This window comes from Rattus norvegicus, chromosome 14 (assembly GCF_036323735.1).
Source record: "Rattus norvegicus strain BN/NHsdMcwi chromosome 14, GRCr8, whole genome shotgun sequence".
NCBI lineage: Eukaryota > Metazoa > Chordata > Mammalia > Rodentia > Muridae > Rattus > Rattus norvegicus.
In genome coordinates, this window is record NC_086032.1 from 23,854,008 (window position 1) to 23,872,563 (window position 18,556).

Consider the following 18,556-nt stretch of genomic DNA (forward strand, 5'->3'; position numbering starts at 1 on the left):
GTTTCCAAATTGAAACAAAATAGGAGGACAGTGAATTCGGCATTTGAATAGCAGAACTGAAAAACTTTATACAGTGTACAATAACATTACAACTACAGAAACCCTTCCATATTGAATGCCCCTCCTCTCTCCTTCCTGTGCATCTTTCTATGTTAACTTCCTCTTATTCTCAATGATTCCTGTCTTATATTCACTTCCTATCAACTGGTTGCTTGCTCTGCCCCTTGACCCATTTTATTTAACCTTGTTGCCAATGAACAAAAAGTTGTTGGGTTAAAGATGTGTGTTAGGGCATAGTAGAGTCCCTAGAAATTTTTTTTCCATTACACAATCTCACAATGTGATCAAATATCCTGAAACACTTTGGAATTAAACGTGTGTATGACAGCTGAGGCATACCACATCAAGGGACAGGTTTTTCAAGTATACAATCTTGAGGTTCACAGTATGCTCAGATATCTTGCAATGGACAGTAAAGTTGCAAAAAACAAATGTGGCAGGGGAGGTGGATAAAATGGGAAAATGAAGCATTATGTTTTTATATCACATCTAAAGTTTTATAAGTCAATACAATTATGGGATGTGATACAAGCTTACAGTTTACATACTAGGGAAACACCAGGTTTTATATGCAGGTTTTCATGAATCAAAATTAGCTGTTCAAAATATACTTTTCAAACTAATGTAGCCTATGTTAAGTACTGATGTTACATGATATGTCTTTCCAAATGTGTACTTCTCCGATATTGTTTGTATCTTTTTATAAATCTTTGTATCCATTTGAGTTTTATAGTAAATTTAAATTTGGAGTTTTATTACTGTTAGAGTTTGTTTTCTGTTGCTACATAAGAAACAAAAACGCTGAATAAACTCAACTGGGGAAGAAAAGCATTCATTTTATTTTAAAGGTTCATCATCCCGGGATGCCAAGTAGGAGGCAAAAACTGTAGACAAAAGCTGCTTCTGTGTTTCTGAGCTTTCTTGATGGCTCATATTTAGCCACATTTTACAAACAGCCCAGTCCCACCTAATCGGGAGATGCACTGTGCACATATGTGGTGCCTGAAAGTGCCCCACTGCAGCCATGCTCCAGTCACCCGTTCCGGGTAGCCAGCTCAATGTGCTCTGTGCTGTAGTGGAGGAACAAAAGCTTAGCCATGTAGGGTAGGTGCAATTCCGGGCCTTGGTCGGTGGTGAGTGCACAGGTAAACAATACACATGCCAGAGAACAATACACAGCTTTAGAGAACTGGTTCATTTAATTGAGGTGAGGGGGTATTTGTGTGACTGGGGAGGTGTCCAGGGTCTCTGACACAAGGTTAATGAGACTGTGCACAATTGGCCAGAACAGGGGCTGAGAGGTCTGGGATAGAAACTCTATAAAGTCAAGCAAAAATGAAGTCTGATAACTGTCAGGGTAGTAAATTTTTATTCGGGTTGATAGTGGGGAAGTCAACGTTGTGGCTCCAGGTTGAGAGAGGAGAGAACCAACACCTGCAACCCTCATCTGAGGTATTCCTGTTAGTCCTGAGCTATTTCAAACACAGACCTCACAAACATGCCTACTATCTCAGTCGAGGTTTCTTCTTCTGAAGTTTCTAAGTTGACAGTCAAAATTAGACATCACGATTCCATATTTTAAATTTTGAATAGAGTGCACAATTATGCTAAGCCTTGAATTTCTGACATCTGACAAAACCATCCATTTTTTTCAGTTGACCTTTGAATATCAACATTATCTCACTTTATCTAAAGATATATAGATTTTTTTGTTAGTATTTGACTTTAGGTCTTTTAATTTCTCATAGTACTTTGAATTATGCAGTTTCATCTGGGTAGAGGAAACCTTAAATGAGGGATATCCTCCTTTGGTTGCCATAGGCAAGACTATAAGGCATTTTCATGAGTAATGATGAACGTGGGAGGGCCCAGGCAACTACAGATGGAGGCACTCATTGGCAGGTGCATAAGAAAGCAAGAAAGGACGGCAGGCTATAGAGAGCCGATGAGCAGCATTCTTCTGCAGTCATTGCTTCACTTCCTACTTCCTGCTTACCTCTTCAAGTTCCTTCCCTGACTTCCTTTCATGATGTCTTGCACTTCATAAGATGAAATAAATACTTTCCTCTCCCTTTTACATCTTGTCCTGGGTTTATTATAGAAATAGCCAGTAACTAGAACATACATATAGAAAACAAAAAACAGTATTTCGTTTGTGTGTGTGTGTGTGTGTCTGTGTGTGTGTGTGTGAAACTTCCCTGCAGACTTGTTGAGTGTAATAGGCAGTCTGTACTGTTTTGCATAATTAGTCAACTATTCACAATGGCATTTATTTGCTCTCAAATATTATTCATTTTTAACTTTTATTTTACCATGTATTACCTGGAGACTATGATGAAATGTTGGACATATGCATTAAAAGAACATATATGTAGAAAACGCTGACTTTAGAGGAGTACAATTTACCCCTTTTTTCTTTGTCATATTTTGTGGCAATTTTAATATTTCATGGGACTAAGTAAATTTCATCCTTAGTTTTATCAGAGTTTTATTGTGAAGAGATAAATGTTATTCAATTATATTTATAAACCATTTAACATAATCATAAGATTATTATCTTCATCAGAATTCATTGTCAACATTTAAAAAACATTGCATTGTAATGGTATGATCATATTAATGTTAAAGTATTGTGACAATGTTGATATATATATATCTTCAGCTTATAGATTTCTTTGTAATTAGGCAGTCTATACGAACAAAAAATACGGTTTTGAATACTTGAGTTCATAAATTATTTAGCCATTAGAACCTCAGTTATTTTCTAATAGATGGAGTGATTTTTTTTATATAAGCTATTGAGAACAAATTTTGCACGTGTTATAGTAGAATACTATACTATGAAAACCATATTTGAGTTCCACCAGACTCTGCTATGCACAGGAATCTTTCACAGCAGCCATTACCTGCAGGGTAACAAAGAATCAAATGAGAGCAAGACAAGCTGGGAAAGGGGTCCTGGTTGACAGATGGGCGCGGATGTAAACACAGTGAGATGATTCAAAAAAAAAAATCTGGCCAAGGAGGGCCCCAGGCTCTCCAAGAACCAGAAGTTCTAAGAGCACTTCAGCCTCCACTGCTGCCCACCCTTCCCCTTCCTCAACTCCAAGGGTGAGATCCTGGACCACAAGTGCAACATCTGCAAGAGCTGTTGCTTTTACCAGGAGGAGGAGGACTGGATCTGCTGTGCCTGCCAGAAGACCAGCCGCTCTACCACATCCCCTCAGAGGCCCAAGCACCAGCCAGCTGCGTCCCCTGTGGTGGTCAGAGCCCGGCCAGTCAAGCCAAAGTCCCCTCTGAGTACAGCCAAGCCAAGGTCCCCTTCAAGGACTGAGAGCCAGTCATGTCCTCACCCAGTGGTCGGACCACCACCAACCAGGCAGAATCCCCCTCAGAAGTCTAAACAGCCAGTAGGAAGCAGCCCCCTCAGAGGGCCAGGCACCAGCTGCAGGGGATCTCACACCAGAGGTTCTAGGTTCTGGTAACACCATCTCTTGCCTTTTGTCCTCCCACCCCCACCCCCAGCCTAAGGTCAGTAGCTGCTCTCTGCAAGTGCTAACATGGGGGATCTTTCCACAGTACCAAGCCTGGGTAATCTACTCCCTGTTAAACCGCCTCTGTTTGAAGAAAAACAAAACAAACTCACATATGTATTGAACATCTGATAAATGGAAATCCTAATAACTAAAGAAGAGAATTGGATAATTCACTAGTTGTTGACCAAATGTTTAATGACACTTAGAGACACATTTAATTTTAGAAATAACTTAATATTTTAGAGCCAGATCAGAATAACATACATGTTCTCGAGACACATCCTATTAATCCTATAGTTTTTAGAAAGAGTGTCTAATATTGGAAATGTGGTATTTTGAGTTAGGTATATTTCTGATGATGCTCACCTTTCTAAAAAAACAATCTTTTTCTAGTAGAGATACCAAATTGTGGCAGTAGACATATACAAAATAATTTTATGAATATTGCACCCTAAAAGAGCATACCGATACCCCTTTTCTGTCTCCACAGACCTTACAAAAAGTCCCCATTTCATCAAGAACTGAAGATTGATATTAATAACAAGTCTCAGGATTCTCATTCAATAGGAATATGTTTCTAGCTCAATTTGGATAGTACATTAGAACATGATTCTAATTGTTTTAATGTTTTGTGATTTTTTTCAGTCAATCTATGCACTGAAACGGCCTGATATACCTTTGTTCCTTTACCAATCAATATTAATTGATGAGGTGGAACCATGAGTTACAGAAAAATCAAGAGATGTTAATTAAGTTTTGTTTTAGAGAAGTCTTATTCAAAAGGACTAGAATATTTCTCTTGTTCACTCATTACCCACCAAAGTGTACCTGAAAATGGATCTACTAGAGATTGGAGATGCATAAGACCATGAAGAGTAACAATTAAATAGTTTAACTGAAAAAATTTTATATAAATATCCATATGAAGCAAAAGAAATGCTGATGGCATCTTAGGTCTCTAAGCCATAGGTCTTCATGAAAATGCTTTTCTGTCAAGCATATGCATACTAATTCATATGTAATTATAATGTGTTCCAGTGTATTTATATGTCAAAAAGGTGCACATAAAGTGGTTTAATATATTCAAGATAGAAGAAAATACAATAAGTAATATACAATAAAAATAGTACACTGAAATAATATATTTATGAAGACTGAATTGACTGTAGAATAAATAGTGCACAGTTACAGTATGCAGAAGGTCTGGTATGAATAAAACTTTGTAGACAGTGATGTTTCTATATCATGAATATATATAGGTACCAAGTCACTCATTTATACTTGCTTAAGTACTTTTTTCACCATTTAAACTTGCTCTAAAGTACAGTATTTGTTCTAAAATAGCATTATATTAGTTGTCAATACATATCTCATAATATGAAACTCCTTAGAAGAAGTATGTACTCATTGAAACTTCTGGGTTAGACATTAGTATAAAGAAAACATACACACACACACACACACACACACACACACACACACACACATACACACACACACACAAATAAGTAACACAAGAAATTAAACATTGTGAAAACAATACGGTTTTATGTTTTATTAAATTACTAGTTCTTGATTTACTTTCTGCTCATTTGTAATATCTCTTCTCTTTAATAGACTATTTCAATATTCTTTTCAGAGTTCACCAAGGATGTTTATTACTAAAAAATAAAATAATTCATTGACCTCTGTTATTGCTCAAAAAGATAAATTCATACTTCACTAAATAATTGCATTATCATATACCTCACCATCATAGAATATACTTCCAGAATCTTTTATTACTATAACCTACTTAATAAAATTCAGATGATCTCTAAAAATTACAGTTAAACCTATCCTTATAGATTTTGTGGTTAAGTTGATTCCACAAAATGTCTCTTCTACTATACATTTGCTTATAGAACTCATTCTTAATTATTCACAAAGCCGAGAATGAATTAATTTCAACAGTGATTGGTAAGTCAATCAAAAAATGACTTTTAAGCTCCAAAGATGTGCATTATGGTTCACATCATCTACAATCTCAGAACCTGTAAGGCTGAACCTGGAGGACCATGAGTTCTAAGCCAGTTGTACTAAATAGCAAAATATAGTCCAGATTGTATTACAGATTGAGAGTATGATTGGAACAAAGAAAACAAGGAAGAAAGAAAGAAAGAAAGAAAGAAAGAAAGAAAGAAAGAAAGAAAGAAAGGAAGGAAGGAAGAGAGAAGGAGAGAAAGAGAGAAAGAAAGGAAGAAAGAGAGAGAGAAATTATAATACAATTATATAAGGATCATTAACCATGTGCTAATTGTAGGATGGAATATTTGGCTAAATATCTAAGAAAAAAGAAATCAATAATGATGTTTTAAAAATATTTCCACCTATTATTAGATGGTAACAAAATCTTAAATGAGAAGAAAACACCATATAAAAATAAAAGCATTATAAGCAAAAACAGTAAAAAGTTATATGATTATAATTCATTAGTTCATTAGATAAATGATACATAGATAGATAGATAGACAGACAGACAGACAGACAGACAGACTGATATGCTGATAGTGTGTGGGTGGGTGGGTAGGTAGGTAGATAGATAGACAGGTATGTATGTAGATAGATATGTAGATAGGTATTAGATAGGTAGATAGATAGATTGACAGATAAGAGGTGACAGAAAAGTAGACAGGCAAACAGGCAGATTAAGCGGTAGAAAGGCTACAAAATCTGAGGTGAGTAACTTGCCAAAAGTTACTCTCTGTAGATTGACCAGCTGATTGACTGAGTTAAATACTGTCCATTTCAAGAAGACACGACTCGTGTAATACATTAACCTAGAGCAGGCCCATGTTCATAAGTAGCTGGCTAGCAGGAAATGAACTTCATGCTTTTTTAGTTTTTTTAAAGTATATTTTGTTTTGTTTGTTGTCTCAGTTATTGATAGTAGTAGTAGTAGTAGTAGTAGTAGTAGTAATAGAAGTATAATAACTTTTGTGGATTTTTGGAAAGGAAAGACATGGAGAGAACAAACCTAAAATTGATGTATTGGGAGGTGGGATTCAGTAGTATTAAAAGGAGGTAAAGAATATCATCAAAATATGATATATAAACAATTTTAAAGAAGAAAAAGTAGAAAAATGATTTGTACCAATAGCAAATATTTTGGAATTTCTTTTACAAAGAAACCCACTTTCCATTATCATATTTTTGCTACTATCATTTGAGTACCTAATAGAAATTATTTTTGCATTTTCCCATCCTTTATTTTTGTAATTTAGCATCACACACCAGAAATTGATTATGTTAAAGCTTTTGTCATGAATAAAATGTAATCAAAACCGATGTATATAGCTACTCCCTGGATAGTCAGGGCTATAAAGAGAAAGCCTGTTTTCAAAGGTACAAAGAAAAACAAAACAAAAATAAATAAATAAAAATATTTTAATGAATGGCTCAAAAACTAGAAAATATAATAATACTTCAGGATTAAACAAAACACAACAAACAAATAAACAAAAGTGTTATGAGAAAGAAATATGTGGTTAAGTTCTTGACACAGTGATTTCACATAAATAGCTTTCAATGTGACAAGATATTTGAAAATATTTTCTTTTCATTTCTGTGAAGTTATTAATTTAGAAATAACTAACTCAAAGGTAACTCCTAATGCCTAAAGATTAGTTAGAGGAAGATTGGTATAGAGGAAGATGTAAAATGGCATCATAGGAGGTTAATGTCAGAAACTGAGGGATCCTACTGCAAAAAGGATGCAGGGTAAGCTGATGAATACCAAAAAGATGAAGGTGAAAAATCTTAAAATAAACAATTTCCACAATGATTTCTATGGTATGGCAGTAAGTCTCTGGGACAGATAGTAAAAAAAAATCTTGTTATCAAAAACTAGTGGGAGAGGTGAACAGACAAGAAATAAAGCACACGATGATGACACAAGGTTTCAGATTTTATAGTTAAACAATTGAAGATCAAAATCAATATGACCATCATGATTCAAGGTATAGTACAGACAATGGTTGTCTAGGTGACCCTGAAATATAATCATTGAGCATGATGTGTGAAATACAAGGTGACAAAAATCCAGAGTTAGTTCAGGGGCTCACTAATAGCTCAAAGTATGGGCAACTTAGACTCTAAGCAAAAAAACAGGGTAGCGGCTACTGAAATGGCAGATGAAACTACACTGTGCCCAGGTTTGCTCTGCTGAACAGTTACAGTTTGTCTCTGGTTGTGAAAAAATGTAGGTTTGATATAACTTTCAGGCATCTTTAGGCAACTTGAACACATTGTAGGTATGTAATTGCCTCTTCTTTTAAGGTTTGAAATGCCAAGTTTCAGTAGAAAACATCTGCAAGTAGGCCATAAAATTGCAGAAGAAAATTGAAAGATTTTAGGGGATTTTGTCTAGCATTTCTGAAAGTCTTAGTACGTCAGAGTTCTGGGGTTTTGAGCAAAGCTGTGATTCCTCTGCAAATAAGTATTCAACTTCTGAGCAGCAGCTTTTGGCTTGTTATGGGCTCTGGCGGGATGCTCACATCCTGCAAACTGCTCTGCCCTTAAAGAACTCTGTTATCTAAGGCAGACCGCAATGTCCATGCTATTACAAGCAGAAAACCATCCTCCAGCGGATGCAATAGGAAATAGGAAATGTAAAAGGAGAGAAGCACGTGACCTAAAATATTATCTCCGATTCCACTCAACCATCCAACTCATTGTTCCTTTACTGCATTCCTCTTCCCATTTTATACCGCACACATTAATAAGGTACTTTATTTCCATTTAAAATTATGCAGCTATATCTTGTAGGAAGCATGATTTCCCATTTCAAAAAAGTTGACACAAAACCTCGACGCATTCTTAGTTATGCCTGTGCCACACCCACTACATAATATGGGCAATCTTATCAACAATTTAATTATACAATCTCAAAGATAACCAAAACTAATATCTCCCGTAGAAGATTGAAAACAGGAGTGAGGTACACAGAAGTAACTGGTAAACATCTACCTGCGTTTTATAACAGCACCATTGCTAATTTAAGCTGCATTGCTCCATGGTATATTCCATATTGTCTTTGCCAACAGCTGATAACTCAATTGTTTGAGTTAATAGATCTGATACAGCAACAAAATATTTATCCTGAAGGTATTAAGTCCTGACTGAATTCTTCATAGCAGTGTAGGACAGTAAAAATTGCTAAAAGTAGGCTGTATCAGATTGGAAGGTTACGATTACTCTACATTCTTTAAATTTGTGTCCAAAGAAGAAAAAAGTGTCTGCTGATTTCAAAAATAAAACAAAATGAACAAATTTAAAATGTTGTATTTTCCTTTTATCTCTCTCATTAGAAAGGAACTGGCTTACGAGAGACAACAGTTAAACATGATAAGACACAATCTAATAAAATGAAGCAAAACTTGCCATATTGAAGTTAAAAACAGACATCCAACAGGACGAAAAGAGTCTTAAGAGCAGCACAGGAGTCAGAGATGCACTCGTTTTCACAGTCAGGGGTGCCATAAAAATACTAAGCTAATAGCTATAATATATTCACCAGAGACCTGGTGCAGACACAGGGAAGCTTTGACCTTGCTGTTTCAGTCTCTGTGAGTTCCTATGAGCCTTGCTTAGTTGATTCAGGAACCTTAAGTGTGTGGAAGTTGGGAAGAACTGTGAAGAGTAGAAGGAGGGAAAACTGTAATCAGGATATGTTGTATGAGAAAATAATACATTTTCAATCAAAGGTAAATATTAAAAAGTAGCCAAAAGCTATTTTATCAAATTCATCTAGACTTCGATCTGACTTAATGAAAATGATAGAACTTGATCATCCTATGCTTTTTCTGAAAAAAACAACAACAACAACAACAAAAAACATGACAGTGATAGCATCCTGGGAATCTAAGCAAAGTTAGCACCTACTTGTTTCTGAGTAAAAAAAAAAAATATATATATATATATATATATATACATACATACATATATGTGTGTGTGTGTGTGTATGTATGTATGTATGTATCGTTACTTCTTTCCAAGTAATATAAAGTGTTAATTTGGAGTGATATTACTCATTTTCTTTACTGGTGAGCTGACTTTTATTAATTATGTTTAGTGTTGATTTACATTCTTCACACAAGATTAGAAACGAAGAGAAGATAGCATTTTTCTTTCTGAACTACAAAGACTTTAAATTCATATAAAAAATCCACAATCATGGGTGACCAATTTCGTATCCAGTGCCAAGGCAACCATCATTTCACACTGCCATATCCCATGCCTATTCAATTTTATTGCAAAACCAGATGTCTGTACTACTATCCCCTTATAAACATGGATTTTCTCAGAATTAGGGTTACTAGTACTGTGATGAAACCCCATGACATACAGCAACTTTATGAAGACGTGGTTTATTTGGCTAACATAACAGGAGTGACAGTGCATTGAGAAAAGCCAACGCAAGAACTAAAACCAGACAGGAAATGGAAGGCAAGATGTTATGCTTAGGCTTGGAGACATTCCCACAGGAGTTCTATTGTTTTCCACAGTCAGGTTCCTTACAGAATTAAGAACATGGGGTTGGGGATTTAGCTCAGTGGTAGAGCGCTTGCATAGCAAGAGCAAGGCCCTGGGTTCGGTCTTCAGCTCCGGAAAAAAAACAAAACAAAACAAAACAAACAAACAAACAAAAAAAAGAACCAACACTGAAGGAGTAGAACCAACCACAGTGGGATGGGCCCGGTCCCATCAAACACTAATGTATTAAAAAGATCCACATATATTTGTTGATAGCCTATTATTATGAGGGAATTTTTCTCAGTCAAGGTTCTTCCTTCTCACATGACTCTAGTTTGCTTCAAACAGTCATAAAGCCAGAGAGCACACATTCTGGCTACTTTTCCGAATGATGATGTCATTAGAAGCATTCACTTGCCAACATTCCTTTTGTTGTTTCCTCATCGGACAACTGTCTACCAATAACGTTATCAGTATTAAACAGGGTCATCTATTAAAGTAATTTTTTTTCAGTGTATACACTAAATTTTGGTAGATTTTATACTTATAACAAGGGAAACTCCGAGGACCACTTAGCACAAGTCTCCATTGAATTTCTAAATGGGATAGAACCTTAAGCCAAATGTTTGAGAAAATAGACTACCTACTTTAATAGAATCCAGACCACTGTTTCATGAAGACAGACAGCAAACCCACATCGATAAGGTCACAATCATAGAAACTGTGGCTCCTTATAACATTGTAGCTAACTACATAGCAAGATTTCGTAATTGATATTTAATTATGGTATCTATGTTAATGATTTTTCCTGTTGTGTTACAATGTATCTAAAATTCACAGTTTTTAAATCCGAGATGACTCAATGCCTAAGCAAACGTCCTACTGTCGTAGGTCTCTGAACCATCAAAGACACTGACTGCCACACTGGTTTTTGATTATCTCAAAAAACTCATGCCAGCTTGATGCTTTCATGTCTGGGAATCTGGTAAAGAAGAAAGCTGCTTAAAAAAATTTCAAGTAAATACTCTAATTCTGAAAGAGATTTTTCTATCCTTTGTAGAAATTCTGTTGGATAAGCTTCCTTTCTTTCATGCTTTCCCAGTGTGAAAAGGTGCCTGTATGCCCCAAGGACAGACGCAAAACCAAGCCAACACAAATCACCTCTCGCTTCTGTGCCTGGTTTACCTGGAATGCTAGAGCCACAGTATTTATGGCTGCAGCTTTGTGATATTACTCTTTTAAGTGTGATAGCATTTAGTCATCATTAATATGTTTATATTCACTCTTATTTAAAATATTAGAACTTACAAATATATTTTGATGAAGTCTATTCTTAGATTTATATAAGCTTTCAATTTCCAAAATTTTTTATGATCTATAATAGGATGACATTGAAAGTTCCTGTAACTTTAGAAGGGATATTATCCTCATCTCGTGATTTTTTCTTTCTTTTAATGACTTCATTTTTGTCTCTCTTCTCTAGTCATGCGTCTTTCCAATGTTGTTGACACTAACATTCAACTGTCTCTCTTTTATTTTATTTTTGAGATATAATTACAGCATTTCTTTTTTCCCTTTCTCCTCTCCTAATATATTTATATACTCACATTTTATATGAATTCATGTTCGAATTCATGACTTCTTTTTCACTCATTGCTGTTGCGTGTATATACATATTTATATTCACATATATTTTATTATAACTGTACAAACTATGTAATTCTATCTATACATAGGTTTTCAGAATTGGTCTTTTGGCACTGTATACCAAGTATTTTTCTTCTAATACAAGAAACTACAGCCATAAAACCTCACCGACATAACTTCTCAAATGTGAAGTGCACAAAGATGATATTGATTGATGGATATGCAAAGTGGATGGAGAAAGGCCCATGATGCCTCAGCTCTACACAGAGAGTGATAAGAAACTGAGAAAATTTTAGAGCTGGAGATGATGAAGTGTGTCTTTCATAACTATTTTATGTGAGTTTTATTTCTATGGATGTCTCTTTTCATCCCTTTGCTACATTTTCCTTTGTTCAATAATTACTGTTTAATTATCAATTGTTAACAGTTGTTTATCATCTCAAAAGATCATAACCTACTTCTGTTTTTCATTGTTGCTGCATGAACTGAATACCTGATGCTTAGTGACAGATCATTACTAGTCTCTGAAGAGGCTTAATTTATTGCTGATCATGATACACTGATAGATTATATAAGAAAGAGTATATTTTACTATTACTTTATCTATATCTACAATTAGTCATCATGGTACTTTGGACTTCCTATAAGGGAGGTTATACAGCATAGTGACTGAAATTTGTACAGTAATCATGTAAAGTAAGAATGACTTTGAGGATTCTCGATCTTTACTACTAGGATGAGACAGAAATAAAACAAAGTACAAACACAAAAGAGAAATTGCTTTTATTTTCTTCTTTCGGGTTTTAGAACAGAAACCCATGAGCATTCTGGCCTTTTACCATTCTATGAAGATAGCTAGGCCTTAGTAAGCAAAAGCAGACTGACTTTTAAACAGAAAAAGCATAGTTCTACTGGGTTCTTCAGTTCTACGAGGTGATTTTCTTCTGTACTCTGTCATCATTAACCCAAGTGGCACTGCTCACCTTTCTCTAACATCAACTATTTTTAATTGACTATTTAAGATTTCTTACCTTGAAAAACTGCAATGGTTTATATTTCCTAATCTAATAAAATTGGAACTTGCTTGAATATTGGGATTTTGGAATACAAAGTAACCAAGTGACTAGTCTTAGCTTAACAGTTGTCTAGATGTTGAAGAGCAGGTCTATAAATGAGGCTGCTATGTAATCAATACTGTCAAGTGTTACTAATGTTTCGAGCAAAGTAAAGATCGTAAGAGAAGCCTTGAATTTGTAGCCAGGTGCCCAGTTTCACAGATTTTACTTAAATCACTCTTGTTGTTTTATCAAGGTGTCATTACTACAAGTGCAAACATAATGCTGAATTAGGAATACTTTTGTTTCAAAAAGGAGAACTGGGACAACTGAGAAAAAATGAAGCAAAAACGTTGGGAAATCAGAGTCAATGGTTTCTAGTAAGGCATCCTGAAAGCGGAAATGAAGACATAAAGGGAAGATTCAGATGAGAAATTTAAGACATACAAAAGAATTATCACAAGAGTAATTTAAACTCCATACAAGCAGTGTTTCACAAAATGGCACACCTCAGCCAAAATCTAAATTGAGATCAGTTGAATCAACTGAACTGAACAAAGCATCGAAGATAATAGAGATTAAAATAAAATAAAGCAATAATGAGGGTGTATGGATATCATCATATACTTCATCAATTACTTTTTTTGAAAGATTTATTTGTTTTTATTTATATGAGTGCATTGTAAATGTCTTCAGACACACCAGAGAAGGGCATTGATCCAATTACAGATGGTTGTGAGCCAAGATATGGATGTTGGGAATTGAACTCAGGACCTCTGGAAGGACAGTCGGTGCTCTCCAATTCAGAGCCATCCGTCCAGTCCCCCATCAATAACACTAACAACCAGGTATGTTAAGCAAGAACCTGATTACTGTATAGCCATTGTGAGCCAGCAGTGCTGCAAAGAATAGCTCTATGCTCATGTTCATCTGGGCAGTCCTTGCTAAACTGGGTAGGTAATGAAACACACAGGTGCGGGCTTTGATGAGGATGTTGATAGGGATGCGGTGATGAAAATAATCAGATTGCATTGTTTGAAGTTGTTGAGGAATAAATTTAATTAGAAAAGAAAATATGGACCATTGTAAGTGGGAAAAATTCTTCCACATGATTCTGCATACATTACATGTAATCCCAAAGGACACTGAACTACTTTATCATAGTTTCAATGTGTTTTCAAGGAGGTCTAAAATGATTAACTACATGTTGTGCATATAAGGTTTTCTGGGATGATGTTTAATGCACATATATTTTGCCTATAAATACATAAACTATATGATTCTACTAGTATTTAGAGATAAAGTACTATGGTTTAAAGGCAATTGTGTCCTTTTAAACTACAATAGCTATGTTTGGTTTAAATATGCTTGGCCCATGGTAAGTGGCACTATTTGGGGGTATGGCCTTGGTGAATAACTGTGGCTTCAGTGGGGGAAGTGTTTCACTGTAGAGTCAGGTTTTGAGGGTTCCTGGTGTTCAAGCTAGTATAAAAGAGATAGTCTCCTCCTGGTTGCCTTTTGATCAGGATGCAGAGCTCTCAGCTTCTTCTCCATCACCATGTCTGTCATGCTTCCTGCAATGATGATAATGAAGTGAACCTCTGGGCCTGTAAGATTACACCAATTAAATTTCATTATTTATAAGAGTTGTCTTGGTTATGGTGTCTCTTTTCAGTAATGAAGCACTCACTAAGACACCATATCTCTATTAAAGTACTTATCAACTCTCTAAATTAGGGCTTCCATTGCTGTGAAGAAACACCACAACCAAGGTAATTCTTGTAAAGAACATTTAATTGGGGATGGCTTACACATTCAGAGGTTCAGTCCATTATCATAAAGGCAGGAAATATGGCAGTGTCCAGGTAGACATAGCACTGGAGGAGCTGAGATCTCTACATCTTCATCTGAAGGCTGCTAGGAAAAGACCTGCCTGCCATGTGTTTAGAAGGAAGGGTCTCATTCCCCACCTCCACAGTGACACTGTTACTCTAACAAGGTAAGCTACACCTATTTGAACAAGGCCATACTTCCTAATAGTATCAGGACCTGAACCAACCATTTTCAGACTACCACATCAACCAACACTTTTAAAACATTAGAAAATAGATTTACTTGGTTAGATTATTATCAGTTCAGTTCTGATAATATTTATTGCTGAAATCGTTTGAAAAGTAAAATCATAAAATATATGTGATTCATATGTGATATATGATACCTACAATAAAGATACTAGATAGACCAATCTCCCTTAAGTGAAGATTTGGTCCATTGGACTATTCCAGCTTTTCTATCTATTTCTATGCCTTGGCATCTTCAAAATTAGCAGTATCTAAAATAAACTTTTTAATCTACTAGGAACAATTCTTCCTTATCCTTTCACATGTAAATATCCTTTTCGTTGTATGAGACACATCGTCATAATCAAGAATTATTTTATTTCAGAGTTTTTGATTTAGTCACAGCTACAAGGCCTATTTTGACTTCTAAATGTAATTATCATCACCTTCATTCAACTATCATGTTTTTATTCTGTGGGGTTTTTTCTTCATGTTCAAAACTCTTATATACGTGTGTGTTGGCATTATTTTACTTATTGATCATTTAAGTATCTTTTAAAGAAAATCTTTATTAGGTTCACTGTACATATTTTTTAACAAATGAATTGAGTTTGATTAATATATTCACACATAGTCACTGCTAATTTTTGTCAGATATATGATTTCCAAACATTATCTCTCAAACCCTAACCTGCACATTCACTACATTGGTTGCTTCCTTTATAGATGCTTTTCATTTTGGAGTACTCAAACTGTTTAATTTTTATTCTATTTCCTGTGATGTTTGCATGAGATAAAAAACCCTAAAGTCAATAAATATAAAAGTTTATTCTCAGAGGTATTGCTCTGAGTTTTATGTTTACAGAGACCCTGAATGAACTAATATTCAAATAGAAGTCCTGAAACTAGAGAGAACTCGATGCCTGGCTTCAGGGGATGAGGTTTGGAGTTCTTAAAGAGAAAGAATCAACTAAAAATTAGTTATATTGAGAAATGCAAGCTTTTGTTAAGAGGTATACCAGATGAAACAATCTGGAAAAGAGAAACAAGAATAATAAAACTAGTTCAATTCTTGGTAGAACACAACTTGGGCTTCTGGATTCGCTTATACAAATACCAAGAAGAAAGAATTTCTCAAGTATAGGATATAATGTGGGGTAATAGAAGAGTTGTGAAAAGAACATTCCTAAAGCAAAATAATCTTTGCTGGGATTAAGAAAGGATAAATGACAGACCTAATAGCTCATCTTTAAAATGATACAAATGGTTAATATCAACTATTACTTATTACTAATCAAATGTGTCATCACTTTCCCTATAAACCATAATTTCATGCATATACCAATATTTAGATCATCAATAGTGAACAGAATAATTTTGATGTAGAGTTCAGATATTTTAAAAAATTGGCTTGTAATAAAGGAATATCGTTTTATTATTATTTTCTTTTTTCTAAATATGTAGTTGAATATAAACAAAAATATTCAATTTTTAAAAGATAGGAAGCTTACCTTAAAACCTATTAAAGGCTAATTTTTAAACTTGAATTTATAACTGGTTTTATGGCTATAAGATAAAACTAGAAAAATGTCTTTGCTGTCTCAGAATCAAGCAAAAGTCTTCCCTGTGTTTTTATTTATGATATTTAGCAGATCATAAAAAACAATTAAAGATAAGAAAGGAATGCTTATATTACTCTTTACTATGTTAATTTTGTTAAAATTTCCTACAGCAAAAAATCTGGAGTCATTCATATCTATCAATTAAATTATTTATATCAATTATTTACTTTTAATATTTCTTTCTTTTAATTCTGTTTTTAAAGATTTACTTTTATGTTTAAATATATACATATGTTTGTGGAGGAAGATTCATGCTCTTTCATTCAGAAGCCCTAAGTAATAGATACCCAGACATAGAATTAAAGGCAAGTTGTTCCTCCTGATGTAGATAGTTGGACATTCAACCTAGGTCCTCTGTAGTACAGGCTCTTTATAGGTGAACAATGTCTCCAGCCCCTGTCTCTTATAGAAAGGATTACAACTGATTTGTCCACCCTGAGGTGACAAAACTTGCAAAAAAATTATGACTATTTCAATTGTTGACTATGTGTATAATAAACAGTGCTTAATTTTATTGATTATCTCACTACTACCTCTGACTATGCTCTACTGTATGAAATAAATTGTGTGGTCTGTACATAGGTGGTACGCTTGAAGTTAATTATAGTTACACATAAACTGGAAGCTCTTGTCACATCTCTTGTTCCTTAGTACTTTGTAATAAACTGTAATCTTTGATGTGGTTAGGGTTCATTTTTGCTTGTTGTTATAAGGACAAATATTTAGAAAGAGGTTAACCAACTGAAAAATGCCTGTGGGACTACAACCTCCTCAGATCTAGGTTATTAACTAGGCTTAGAGTACATAAACAAAAGTCCATATTAATGATATAAGAAGAATGAACTTATTTAGTTTTACATAAATAATTATATCTTGGTCGAATATTTGATACTTTGGGGCAATGTTTTGATTTCGATTTTTAAAGTTATTAATATGGAAAATACTAGTTTTTAAAATACAGAATGTATTATGGCAAAAGTGCATTTATAGTTATGTCAGGAATCTTGTCTTAAACCCAAGCTAAAATTCATTGAAAATTTTCTTAATGAAACTCAAGTTAGTTCCTCAAACAGGGAATTTTAAGTCAACAATTGTAATAGAACACATTGCTCAGATAGGCTTCCTATGTGCTGAGGAGTGTCAGGAGAAAGTTTTCTAAAACTTTTTATTTTTCTTAACTAATCCATTACATTTCTAAAAAACATAAACTTTATATGTGTACTGAAATGGTGATGATTAAGACAGCAGTACAGGATGTAGATCGCTCCTAAGAGACACAGCCAGAATACAGCAAATACAGAGGCGAATGCCAGCAGCAAACCACTGAACTGAGAATAGGACCCCCGTTGAAGGAATCAGAGAAAGAACTGGAAGAGCTTGAAGGGGCTCGAGACTCCATATGTACAACAATGCCAAGCAACCAGAGCTTCCAGGGACTAAGCCCCTACCTAAAGACTATACATGGACTGACCCTGGACTCTGACCTCATAGGTAGCAATGCATATCCTAGTAAGAGCACCAGTGGAAGGGGAAGCCCTGGGTCCTGCTAAGACTGAACCCCCAGTGAACTAGACTGGTGGGGGGAGGGCGGCAATGGGGGGAGGGTTGGGAGGGGAACACCCATAAGGAAGGGGAGGGGGGAGGGGGATGTTTGCCCGGATAACGGGAAAGGGAATAACACTTGAAATGTATATAAGAAATACTCAAGTTAATAAAAAAAAATATAAAAAAAAAAAGACAGCAGTACAACAAAACCAAGTAATGTTAGATCTGAGCAGAGTCATTTCAGATAGCATTTATCTGTTCCGTGCAGCATGAAGTCATGTCTTATGTTTTCAAACCAAAGCTGCATTGAAGTTTCCTGATGCAACACAGATGAACACTGCATGAAACATATCAAATTTATTACGTGTCTGAATTAAAACTTGCTTTTGGGCATTGTGTATTCATTATTCTTTTGCTTTGTCAATGACAAAAGTTGACTTTCTATGGAATACCAAACTGATTAAACAGATGTGATCTCTTCTGCTTTTGTACCATTCTATTGAGTTTTTTTCATGATT

At 34.9% G+C, this 18,556-nt stretch overlaps 1 pseudogene; it reads left to right on the forward strand.

Annotated features, from left to right (window-relative positions):
- Positions 1 to 3,071: 3,071 nt before the first annotated feature.
- Mobp-ps1 (myelin-associated oligodendrocyte basic protein, pseudogene 1) lies at positions 3,072 to 3,545 on the forward strand (annotated as a pseudogene).
- Positions 3,546 to 18,556: the final 15,011 nt, after the last annotated feature.